This window comes from Phyllobates terribilis, unplaced genomic scaffold, assembly GCF_046119375.1.
Source record: "Phyllobates terribilis strain yellow unplaced genomic scaffold, ASM4611937v1 Scaffold_7__3_contigs__length_470593459, whole genome shotgun sequence".
Taxonomy (NCBI): domain Eukaryota; kingdom Metazoa; phylum Chordata; class Amphibia; order Anura; family Dendrobatidae; genus Phyllobates; species Phyllobates terribilis.
In genome coordinates this window covers 36,550,369-36,563,878 of record NW_027362767.1, presented here as the reverse complement: position 1 = coordinate 36,563,878, position 13,510 = coordinate 36,550,369, and positions in this window count along the sequence as shown.

The window sequence follows — 13,510 nt, the reverse complement described above, 5'->3', positions numbered from 1 at the left end:
TGTCCAGATACCATCCTCATCTCTGATCTTGGTGAGTCCAGAGACGAGGTCACAATGTCTCTGGAGCCACACCTGGATGTCCTGTGGGGGAACGGCCTCATTCCAGAAGGTGATATTCACAGTGACGGTATCTGGCCTGGAAATGGGAACCAATATAAACTTATTCCAGCCCTTAGTGTCTCTGAACTTGGGGTAATTGGCCCAGAATCTATCCAGGTGAGGCATGAGCTTAAAGCTGATATCATATCCCTTCCTGTCCTGCAGATTAGATATGTGTCACCCTGACCTGGATGCCACAAGTGTAATTAAAGCTGTGTCTGAGAGCAAGGGGGAGGTTCTCTAGTCAGGGGAACATTAGCATGCAATGCCTCCTGTCTCAGGCCAGTAGGGGGAGCAGGCTGCCCCTATAAAAGCTGGTACTGAGAGCAGGGTTAGTGAGAACTGGAAAGCCTGTCTCAGCACTGAGACGTGTCCCAGAGTGGAGCAGGGACAGAAAGTTGATTGCACCTAAGAGGAAGTGTGGCAGGAGGAGAGTCACAAGCCAAAGACAAGAGGCGAAGAGAGCCTGTCTTGGCACAGAAAAGACTTAATTTTACCAGACTTTGGTGTCTGAGGCTGGAAGGATTCCACATCCCCCAGCAGAGAACCAGTTCGCAAGGGACTGTACTTTCCTTGGCCTAAGAAGCCTGGAGGCCCTGCCACAACCGAAGGGACCAGTAAAGCCGTACAAGGCTGGGAGCAGAAAGGAACCCATGTCGCAGGCCATACAGGCGAGAATACACGGAAAGCTTGGAAACGTGGGCTGTTACCCTATCAGGAGGAGATAGCCAGAAGGAGCGCAGAAAGCACGGTAGGCCTACACCCTCACCCTGACCAGGGCCAATTTCCCCGTTGCTCTCAGACATCCAGGTCCCCTCCTAGCTGGGACTGTTTGTGGGTCAATTTACCTGTTTTAGTAAAGACCCTGGACTGCAACTTGTTGTCTGTGTGCTCCTTGCTCTTCCAGCATTATCAGCACTGGGATTCTCACTACCATCACTCCCACCATCCATTATACTGCCCTGGGGCCGCACTCTTCCCGTGGGGAGTCACACTACCCTAGCTGCACACCTCATCGGCCCCAGCGGTCTGCATGCAGCGGCGGTTCCTAATAACCGCAATCCACGGGTGGCGTAGTCGGACATTATCAGCAGAACGTAGCAGACTACCATTGGCCTGACCACCCTGAGCCACGGAACCGGGTTGCTACTACTACTCCCACCGTTTCCCTAATTGCCCGGATCCGAGTGCCCCACGGCCCAGGGGGCGAGTCAGCTTTGGCGTAGTCGGCAGGATTTCGTGCCCGCAACCACTGGGTACTGCGTGCCTGAAAAAGACTGTTGTAAACTTACCTGTGGAGAAGTTTCCCGCCATCAGACGCCATCTCGGACCGTTTCCCGCCGTCCGGAGTCGTTTCCCGCCATCCGGAGCCGATTCCCGCCATCAGACGCCATCTTGGACCGTTTCCCGCCGTCTTCTGCCGTCTTCCCGCCATCGGACGCCATCTTCAGGACGTCGCGCGGGAAGAAGAGGGGCGTGGACGTCAAAACCGCGCGAGATTCGAAGCTCCGCCCCACGCACCGACGCTGCGCAAGGTCCTGGAAGGGAGAGAGAGCGACGCTGACGTCATCGGAGTGCGACGCCAGGTCCTCGTCCAGAGCAGCAGCGGAGCCGCGGCCTACAGAAGAGGAACGTCGGAAGGTAGGCCACACTTCACTAGGGGGGGAGGAAGATGTCGGACACAGAGGCGCCCACTAACACCAATGCAGCTGCAGCAGCGGTGATGCCCTTTTCCTTACCCTACATCCCGGGAGCGGCCTGGCTGCCCAAGTACTCAGGGGAGCCCCATGCCCTAACTGACTTCAAGGAAAGACTGTATAGTTTGTTCCAAGTTTACCCCCTGACAGAGGAACAGAAGGTCAGCATACTGACAGGGCAGTTAACTGGCGCAGCCCATAGGGAGGTAAAATCATGGCCCACTGAGGAGAAAAGGACTGTGAAGGGTATTCTGGCCCGGCTGCAGGGTACCTTTGATACACGTACCTCCGCTGAAATTAAAATGAGGTTCTATGGATGTAAGCAGCGGGCACAGGACAGCATCAGAGACTATGCCCTAAATTTACAGGAAGCCTTGAGGGCTATTCAACAAACTGACCCTGGCAGTGTGCAGGAAACCGATAAGCTGCTAACAGAACAATTCATAGAGGGTCTGCTGTCCAGCGCCCACAGGGCCCAGCTGCGCCTCATGTTCTTTCAGAACCCCGACCTGACCTTTGCCCAATTTAAGGACAGGGCCATAAGGGTGCTCCGTGAATCTGCAACCAGTGGCGCTATAAACCCTGCTATCACCTACCACCAGGAGGCGGCGCCCTCCTCTATGGACTCCGTGGAGGCTGATGCACAGGCCCTGAATCAAGCCCCGTCGAAAGGCCTGCACCACCAAGTCCAGGAGCTGACCAGGAGCGTCGCGGTGTTGACCAGGACCGTCCAGGCGTTGCAAGTGGACCCGTCAAGACCCATCGAGCTGGCTTCAAGTCCGGAGGATGTCCCGTGGCGTCGACAGAGGAGGATCCCGTCGTTCCGAGGGAGGCCCACAGACCGCTACGCAGAGGATGGACAGCCCATTTGCCGTCGATGCAACTAGCCCGGACACATTTCCAGGTACTGTAATTTAAACGGGTCCAACCTGGGGCAGAGGGCCGACCCCCAGGCATAAGATCACCAGGCCCTTATAATTGGCGCGATAAGTACGTTGGGGGGCGCCCGGTTTTACCCGTGGTGCTGGAGGGTATCCCCATGAGCGCCTTGCTGGATACTGGGTCACAAGTAACCACAATCCCTTATGTACTTTTTAAGCAGTATTGGACTGATGCTGATATCACACGGTATCCAGACAGTAACTTGAGCATCATCGCCAGTAATGGCTTACCCGTGCCGCAGATGGGGTTCAAGGAGATGACCATTAAAATTGGTAAAGTTGAACTGCCGGCACAGGGAGTGATTATTGTGGACATTGACCGTCATGAAAGTCACCCTAAAATAACTGTGGGTACTAACATAATTGAAAATTGTCTTTCAGAAGTAATTCTAATTCTACAACAGGTGGCGGTGAATGCTAGTTCCAGCCAACAGAGAGTCCTCAACAAGGAGATAAAAGCCCTGATGAGACGGTAGCAGGTAGAACTGTCTGGTGGTGAGATCGGTAGCGTAAGACTCAGTGATCCATTCCCCATTTCCATGCCTCCCAAAAGTGAAATGATGATCTGGTGTCGGACTGCAATCGGGTTGAGAGGTAGAGACTACCAAGCCATGGTAGAACCCGTGTACTCAGACAGCAGGCCCACCATTTTGACAGCCCGGGGGGTGGTTGATGTCCGTCATGGGAGGGTGCCCGTCCGCATCCTCAACATTGGGGAGAGGGAAGTACACTTACCCAGGTACGCTACACTCGCCAAACTGTTTGTCGTCGAACACCAAGCTATCAGGGCCGTGGAACCCTTGCCTCCATCTCCACAGGCGGAGGGTAATGGCTCCCAGAAACAAAAGGAGGACTGGTGCCAGAAACTCCACGTGGGTGCTGACTCCACTCCCCTGCACCAAAAACAAGGAGTCTACCGGGTGGTACAGGAGTACGAGAGAGTCTTTAGTAAGCACCCGCTAGACTTCGGCAGAGTAAAAGGGATAGAACACCACATCCCCACAGGGAGCCACCCACCAATAAAAGAGAGGCACAGACCTGTACCCCCTGCACATTATCAGAACGCCAAGGGTATGCTGCGGGAAATGAAAGAAGCTGGGGTCATTAGAGATAGCTGTAGCCCCTGGGCAGCCCCCTTGGTTCTGGTGAAAAAGAAAGACGGCACCATGAGAATGTGCGTGGACTATAGACAAATCAACCGTATCACTCACAAAGACGCATATCCGCTGCCTAGAATAGAAGAGTCTTTAGCCGCACTAAAATCTGCTAACTTCTTTTCTACTTTGGACCTTACTAGCGGGTACTGGCAGGTTCCTGTGGCAGAGGCTGACAAGGAGAAGACCGCCTTCACCACCCCGATGGGACTGAACGAATTCAACTGCATGCCTTTCGGGCTCTGCAACGCACCAGGGACCTTCCAGCGGCTGATGGAATGCTGTCTAGGGCACCGAAACTTCGAGACGGTCCTCCTTTACCTGGACGACGTGATCGTCTATTCGAAGACCTACGAGGACCACCTAAAGCACCTGGCCGAGGTGTTCAAAGCCCTGGCAGGCTATGGCCTGAAGGTGAAACCATCGAAGTGTCACCTGCTGAAACCAAAGGTCCAGTACCTAGGGCACGTGGTAAGCGCGGAAGGAGTGGCCCCTGACCCTGACAAGGTCACGGCAATCATGAGCTGGCCAAGCCCCTCGAACATCAAAGAGGTGAGACAGTTTCTCGGGTTGGTAGGCTACTACCGAAGGTTCATCCCCGGGTTCACTAAGATGGCAGCTCCTATGCAGGACCTCCTGATCGGACAGTCTATGTCCAGAAGTCAAAGGCCACCCTTCAAGTGGGATAAACCGGAAGAGGAGTCCTTCCGCCAGCTAAAGATGGCCCTCACGGGGGATGAGATCCTGGCCTACCCTGATTATGGCCAGCCTTTCATTCTCCACACAGACGCCAGTAATGTGGGACTGGGAGCCGTACTGTCCCAAAACCAACAGGGCAGAGAGCGGGTGATCGCGTACGCCAGCCGGAAGCTGAGGCCCACCGAGAGGAACCCGGAGAATTACAGCTCCTCCAAGCTAGAATTCTTGGCGGTGGTGTGGGCCGTGACGGAACGCTTCAAGCATTACCTGGCCTCCGCAAAGTTCACCGTGTACACGGACAACAACCCGTTTACACACCTGGACAATGCAAGACTGGGTGCCCTAGAACAGCGGTGGATGGCCCGTCTCTCCAACTATGACTTCGTGATCAAGTACCGGGCAGGCAAAACTAATGCCAACGCGGACGCCCTATCAAGAATGCCTCACTTACCAGAATGTGACGAAGACCCCGAAGAGCTGGAGGAGGTAGAACTCCCCGCGTTTCACCGGTATGGAGCCGCTCAATACTCTCACCGCGTGAAGGAGGAGGATCTAACAACTGTGATGATCAATCCCCTACCTCACCACAGCTGGGCCGAGACCCAAGATATTGACCCTGCAGTCCGCCTGGTGAAAGATCTGCTGACCCGGGAAGACGCCCGCTTAGATCCAGATGCCCCAGAGGAAGCCAAGCAGCTATGGAAGGAGAAGAGCAAGCTGTTCCTCTACGAAGGCAAGTTGTGCAGAAGGATTGTCAACCACCGGACGCACGAGGTGACCTGGCAAGTTGTGGTCCCAAGGCGGGATGCGGCTATGGTCCTGGGGGCTTACCTTGACAGAGCGGGACACTTCGGTTTGAAGAAATTGGAGTTCCTGCTAAGAGGAAGGTTCTTTTGGGTCGGCATGAGAGGAGCTGTAGAAAAGTGGTGCAGAGACTGTGGCCCTTGTCACCTGAGGAGGAAGGACTGCACCAGCCAGAAGACACCCTTGAGGCCCATCGTCACCACGCAGCCTCTTGAGCTGGTAGCTCTGGACCACGTCAAATTGGCTCCCAGCCGGTCAGGATACATCTATGCCCTGACAATCGTGGACCACTATTCCCGTTTTCTAGTGGTGGTCCCGGTAAAGGACTTGACAGCCCAAACAGCGGCCAGAGCCTTCCAGCAATACTTATGCCGTCCAAACGGGTATCCAGAACAGGTCCTGACAGACCAGGGTCCAGCGTTCGAGGCTGAAATCTTCCAGGAGTTCTGCAACCTCTATGGCTGTAAGAAGATTCGGACAACGCTTTACCACCCCCAAACCAACGGGATGTGTGAGAAGATGAACAATATAGTCATTGATCTCCTGAAGACGTTGCCCCTGGAGGAACGCAGCCTGTGGCCAGAAAAATTGCCGGACCTGGTAGACATGTACAACAATATCCCGGTGAATGCTACAAACTGCACCCCGGCTTACCTGATGCGAGCCAGACCGGGTAAGCTGCCCGTAGACCTGGAGATGGGAGTCCTAATACCTGAGGACACCTCCCCGGATGCGGACTGGGATACGGAAAGGCAACTGCAGTACAAGAAGGTACAGGAGAGTGTGGAGAAGAGCCTGGCCCAGGTGAGAGAGAAGCAAGAAAGACTCTTCAATCAACACGCCCCTGCTAGTCCCCTAGAACCTGGTGAGCAAGTCCTAAAGCGAAAAAGAAGGCTACATAAGTTGGACGACCAGTGGGAAAGGGAACCCTACACCGTACTAAAGTCTGACCACGACAACCCAAAGGTGTGCGTGATCACCAAGGACGGAGGAGAAACCACTAGTGTCGTCTCCAGAGACCACCTCAAAAGGTGCCCCGAGCAACTCCGCAGTGCAGAAGAGGATCAGAGTGACCTTGAACCCGCAGAGGACAAGGAAGAAATGATCAGCACCGTTCTCGGAGAGTTCCCTCAGTCCTGGACTCGCATAAATGATGCCATAGTGGAACCCGTCCTGCATTTCCTGCAACCGGCCCAGCAACAACCAACACCAGAGCCGGAAGGTGAAGAGGAGCAAGCGGTTCCAGAGGCAGAAGAGCCTGTTCCAGCAGCCCAGGAGAGTCAACCCTCTGCTGACAGTGAGCCTGCCATGCCTGCGGTAAGCCAAAGGACCCGCAGGCAGCTGCCTGCCCTACCTGTACACCCAGCTGGTAGCTGTACCCCTAACGCTAGTGGGGAAAGCCAGGTTAGTCCACCACCAGACAGTGGGTTAAGGAGGTCAACCAGGAGCACAAAGGGACAGATACCCGCTCGCTGGAGAATATAGAGTGTACTAAAATTGTAAATAACCCTGTTGCAAAATGTTGAAATGTTTGCCAAGTTACCTGCATGTTTATTAATAGTGTGTTTCAGTTTCTTGCAGCTACCGTAAGGACTCAAAGGTTATGGACTTTTTATAACCGGGACCTTGTATGGACTGCGTTCGGAGCCTGACCCAGGAATGAACTAAGACTGTAAAGGACTTGGGGTAGGACAGACCCCCACCTGGTTAAGGCTCCCCGTTGTTTTGGTGATATGGGCACCCGGTCACAGGCCACACTGTGACCTTAAGAACTCAATCTGTGCGTCGTCTGTCTATTAATGTTTTATTGTTATGCATATTGTCTTTGTTTATTGTTTAGTCCCGGAGTACTAAATTTCACTAGGGGGGAATGTGTCACCCTGACCTGGATGCCACAAGTGTAATTAAAGCTGTGTCTGAGAGCAAGGGGGAGGTTCTCTAGTCAGGGGAACATTAGCATGCAATGCCTCCTGTCTCAGGCCAGTAGGGGGAGCAGGCTGCCCCTATAAAAGCTGGTACTGAGAGCAGGGTTAGTGAGAACTGGAAAGCCTGTCTCAGCACTGAGACGTGTCCCAGAGTGGAGCAGGGACAGAAAGTTGATTGCACCTAAGAGGAAGTGTGGCAGGAGGAGAGCCACAAGCCAGAGACAAGAGGCGAAGAGAGCCTGTCTTGGCAGAGAAAAGACTTAATTTTACCAGACTTTGTTGTCTGAGGCTGGAAGGATTCCACATCCCCCAGCAGAGAACCAGTTCGCAAGGGACTGTACTTTCCTTGGCCTAAGAAGCCTGGAGGCCCTGCCACAACCGAAGGGACCAGTAAAGCCGTACAAGGCTGGGAGCAGAAAGGAACCCACGTCGCAGGCCATACAGGCGAGAATACACGGAAAGCTTGGAAACGTGGGCTGTTACCCTATCAGGAGGAGATAGCCAGAAGGAGCGCAGAAAGCACGGTAGGCCTACACCCTCACCCTGACCAGGGCCAATTTCCCCGTTGCTCTCAGACATCCAGGTCCCCTCCTAGCTGGGACTGTTTGTGGGTCAATTTACCTGTTTTAGTAAAGACCCTGGACTGCAACTTGTTGTCTGTGTGCTCCTTGCTCCTCCAGCACTATCAGCACTGGGATTCTCACTACCATCACTCCCACCATCCATTATACTGCCCTGGGGCCGCACTCTTCCCGTGGGGAGTCACACTACCCTAGCTGCACACCTCATCGGCCCCAGCGGTCTGCATGCAGCGGCGGTTCCTAATAACCGCAATCCACGGGTGGCGTAGTCGGACATTATCAGCAGAACGTAGCAGACTACTATTGGCCTGACCACCCTGAGCCACGGAACCGGGTTGCCACTACTACTCCCACCGTTTCCCTAATTGCCCGGATCCGAGTGCCCCACGGCCCAGGGGGCGAGTCAGCTTCTGCCAGGATTTCATTCGGCACAAACCCCATCTGGAGGCATAGTAGCTCTCTCACCACATACCTGCACTGTGGTAGATCCTCCTTGGCACTTAAGTACTGAAAACGCACTACATTTATGCGCCTAAATGTCTGGCCCGTATACCCTGCTCCGGAGGTGAAGGATGGAGCGCCGCGGCTCCAGGCATTCCTGGGGGGCACCTGCCGGGTCACACTAGGCTGGCCGACAGGGATAGGGTCTGCAGCAGGGGGGGCTGTCACACCTTGTGTACTAGATGGTAAAGGGGGACAATCACCCATATCATGCAAATTATCATGAACAGCATTATTATCATCAGACAGTGCAAAGTCCATCACAACCTGTGAATCCCCTCCAGCCCCCGACCCCATAGGCACAGCATCATTAGCGCCAGTCTGAGCTTCAGCCTCGGCCTCATCAGCATAAACAGTCTCACATGCAATGTCCTGCTCCTGTGTGGGGCACTCTGGGACTTGTGGTGCCTCTGCTGGAATCTGAGGTGTACACTCCCGTTCACACGCCGCTGCCTGCTGTTCCTGTTTCTGCAGTGTTTTTCCAACCTGGAAACAGAAGCGGGGAGCCTGTAACACCAGTTGTGCCTGCAGCTTGGGGGTCTCTGACTTCACATCAGGGGTTCTGGACTCCGTAGCACAGTCCTGCTTATAGGAGGCGAACCGTTCCTGGTTTGCGTAGGTCTCCTTCAGGGGCCCCATGCTTTCCAGCACACTGTCCATGTCCTGCACCACACTCGCCAGCTCTACACCAAGTGAGTTCAGTTTCATGTCACATACAGCGTTACTCTCAGGGTTAGTTGCTTTTAGATTATAGATAAAGTCTATCTGCATCTGCAGCAGTTGTTTGTGTTGCTGCAACTCACCCATCTTCCTGACCAGTCTGGGTATCTCCTCCGCCAGCTGCAGCTCGGGGGCACGCTGCGTCTCCACAGATTTAGGCTTGGCCACAGGGTCAGGGACTCTGAACACTGACTTGTCACTTGCCTCCACCACAGATGTTTTTGTGGCTACCTTGCTGGATTCAGGCACTGCGGCAAGTTTACCGCTGACACCAGACTGCGACCTCGTGCGACCTGAATTCACCATGCCGGACACCATATGCTGCTGCTGGAGATTTTCCTGGAGGGTTTGTTTCTCCAGAGACGTCCGTCTCTGTCTGCAGACTGGAGAGCTGAGCTGCACACCTGATGGTGATGGAGGCTGAGCTGCCGGCTGGGGCTGTGCACGGACTGGACTTCCACTGGGTGGATTACAAAGCTTCACACTTTGCTGCATTTCTTTACTCACATCTGGCTTCTTTGCTGCACTTGGAGCTGGGTTTCCTCCCAAGACTTTACACACAGATTCTTTATCTCCTTCTTTCTTGCTGGAGCTTTGTGCTGCAGTCACAGGTCTCACAGTGACTCTGGGTGTATTATTCCCATTGGAAGTAGTCTGGGAGCCTCGTGCCAGTGTAGGCCGAGAAGCCTGGGCCTTGACTGGGGAGCTTCCCCGCCCAGGGGGGATCCGCCCTGGGCTTGCTCCAGACATGAGGAGAGCTACAAAACACAACCTCACAGCTTGGGGGCAGTATTATAGTAGTTATATTCTTGTACATAGGAGCAGTATTAGAGTAGTTATATTCTTGTACATAGGGGCAGTATTATAGTAGTGATATTCTTGTACATAGGAGCAGTATTATAGTAGTTATATTCTTGTACAGAGGAACAGTATTATAGCAGTTATATTCTTGTACATGGTGGACAGTATTATAGTAGTTATATTCTTGTACATAGGAGCAGTATTATAGTAGTTATATTCTTATACATAGGGAGCAGTATTATAGTAGTTATATTCTTGCACAAAGGGGCAGCATTATAGTAGTTATATTCTTGCACGAAGGGGCTGCATTACAGTAGTTATATTCTTGCACATAGGGGCAATATTATAGTAGTTATATTCTTGTACATAGGGGCAGCATTATAGTAGTTATATTCTTGTATATAGGGGCAGTATTATACTAGTTATATTCTTGTACATAGGGGGCGTTATTAAAATAGTTATATTGTTGTACATAGGAGCAGTATTATAGTAGTTATATTCTTGTACATAGCAGCAGTATTATAGTAGTTATATTCTTGTACATAGGAGCAGTATTATAATAGTTATATTCCTGTATATAGGTGGCACTATTATAGTAGTTATATTCTTGCACATAGGAGCAGTGTTATAGTAGTTTTATTCTTGTACATAGGGGAAGTATTATAGTAGTTATATTCTTGGAAATAGGGGCAGTATTATAGGAGTTATATTCTTGCACATGGGGGCAGTGTTATAATAGTTATATTCTTGTTCATAGGGGCAGTATTATAGTAGTTATATTCTTGTACATAGGGGACAGTAATATAGTACTTATATTCTAGCACATAGGCGCAGTATTAGAGTAGTTATATGCTTGTACATAGGGGCAGTATTATGGTATTTATATTCCTGTATATAGGTGCAGTATTATAGTATTATATTCTTGTACATAGGGGGCACTAATGTAGTAGTTATTTTTTTTGCATAGGGGGCAGTATTATAGTAGTTATATTTTTGTACACAGAGGGCAGTATTATAGTAGTTATATTCTTGTACATAGGAGCAGTATTATAGTAGCTATATTCTTGTACATAGGGGGAAGTATTATAGTAGTTATATTCTTGCACATGGGGGCAGTATTATAGTAGTTATATTCTTGCATATGGGGGCAGTTTTATAGTAGTTATATTGTTCTACATAGGAGCAGTATTATAGTATTTATTTTCTTGTACATAAGGACAGTACTTTAGTAGTCATATTCTTGTATATATGATCAGTATTATAGTAGTTACATTCTTGTACCTAGGAGCAGTATTATAGTAGTGATATTCTTGCACATAGGGGCAGTATTACAATAGTTACATTCTTTTACATAGGGGCAGTATTATAGAAGTTATAATCTTGTACATGGGGGCAGTATTATAGTAGTTATATTCTTGTATATAGGGGCAGTATTATAGTAGTTATATTCTTGTACATAGGGGCTGCATTATAGTAGTTATATTCTTGTGCATAGAAGCAAAATTATAGTAGTTATATTCTTGTACATAGGAGGCAGTATTATAGCAGTTATATTCTTGTACATAGGAGCAGTATTATAGTAGTTATATTCTTGTACATAGGGGCAGTATTATAGTAGTTATATTCTTGTACATAGAAGCAATATTATAGTAGTTATATTTTTGTACATGGGGGCAGTATTATAATAGTTATATTCTTCTACATAGGAGCAGTATTATAGTACTTATATTCTTGTACATAAGGACAGTATTTTAGTAGTTATACACTTGTATGTAGGAGCAGTATTATAGTAGTTACATTCTTGCACCTAGGAGCAGTATTATAGTAGTTATATTCTTGCACATAGGGGCAGTATTACAGTAGTTATATTCATGTACATAGGTGCAGTATTATAGTAGTTATATTCTTGTACATAGGGGCAGTATTATAGTAGTTATATTCTTGTACATAGGGGTAGAATTATAGTAGTTATATTCCTGTATATAGTGGGCAGTATTATAGTAGTTATATTCTTGTACATAGGGGCAGTATTATAGTAGTTATATTCTTGTACATAGGGGCAGCATTATAGTAGTTATATTCTTGTACATAGGAGCAGTATTATAGTAGTAATATTCTTGTACATAGAAGCAATATTATAGTAGTTATATTCTTGTACAATGGGGCAGTATTATAGTAGTTATATTCTTGTACATAGGGGGCAGTATTATAGTTATATTCTTGTACATAGAAGCAATATTATAGTAGTTATATTCTTGTACATAGGAGGCAGTATTATAGCAATTATATTCTTGCACATGGGGGCATTATTATAGTAGTTATATTCTCGTTCATAGGGGCAGTATTATAGTAGTTATATTCTTGTACATAGGAGCAGTATTATAGTAGTTATATTCTTGTAAATAGGGGCAGTATTATAGTAGTTATATTCTTGTACATAGGGGGCAGTATTGTAGTAGTTATATGTTCTACATAGGGTGCAGTATTATAGTAGTTATATTCTTGTACAAGGAGGGCAGTATTATAGTCGTTTTATTCTTGTACATAGGAGCAGTATTTTAGTAGATATATTCTTTTACATAGGGGCAGTATTACAGTAGTTATATTCCTGTACATAGGGGTCAGTATTATAGTAGTTATATTCTTGTACATAAGGGGCAGTATTATAGTAGTTATATTCTTGAACATAGGGGACAGTATTATAATATTTATATTCTTGTACCTAGGAGCAGTATTATAGTAGTTATATTCTTGCACATAGGGGCAGTATTACAGTAGTTACATTCTTGTACATAGGGGCAGTATTATAGTAGTTATAATCTTGTACATAGAGGCAGTATTATAGTAGTTATATTCTTGTATATAGGGGCAGTATTATAGTAGTTATATTCTTGTACATAGGGGCAGCATTATAGTAGTTATATTCTTGTACATAGAAGCAATATTATAGTAGTTATATTCATGTACCTAGGAGGCAGTATTACAGCAGTTATATTCTTGTACATAGGAGCAGTATTATAGTAGTTATATTTTTGTACATAGGGGCAGTATTATAGTAGTTATATTCTTGTGCATAGAAGCAAAATTATATTAGTTATATTTTTGTACATATGAGGCAGTATTATAGCAGTTATATTCTTGTACATAGGAGCAGTATTATATTAGTTATATTCTTGTACATTGGGGCAGTATTATAGTAGTTATATTCTTGTACATGGGGGCAGTATTATAGTAGTTATATTCTTCTACATAGGAGCAGTATTATAGTAGTTATATTCTTGTAAATAAGGGCAGTATTATAGTAGTTATATTCATGTACATAGGTGCAGTATTATAGTAGTTACATTCTTGTACATAGCAGCAGTATTATAGTAGTTATATTCTTGTAAATAAGGGCAGTATTATAGTAGTTATATTCCTGTATATAGTGGGCAGTATTATAGTGGTTATATTCTTGTACATAGGAGCAGTATTATAGTAGTTATATTCTTGTACATAGGGGCAGTATTATAGTAGTTCTATTCTTGTACATAGGAGCAGTATTATAGTAGTTATATTCTTGTACATAGGGGCAGTATTATAGTAGTT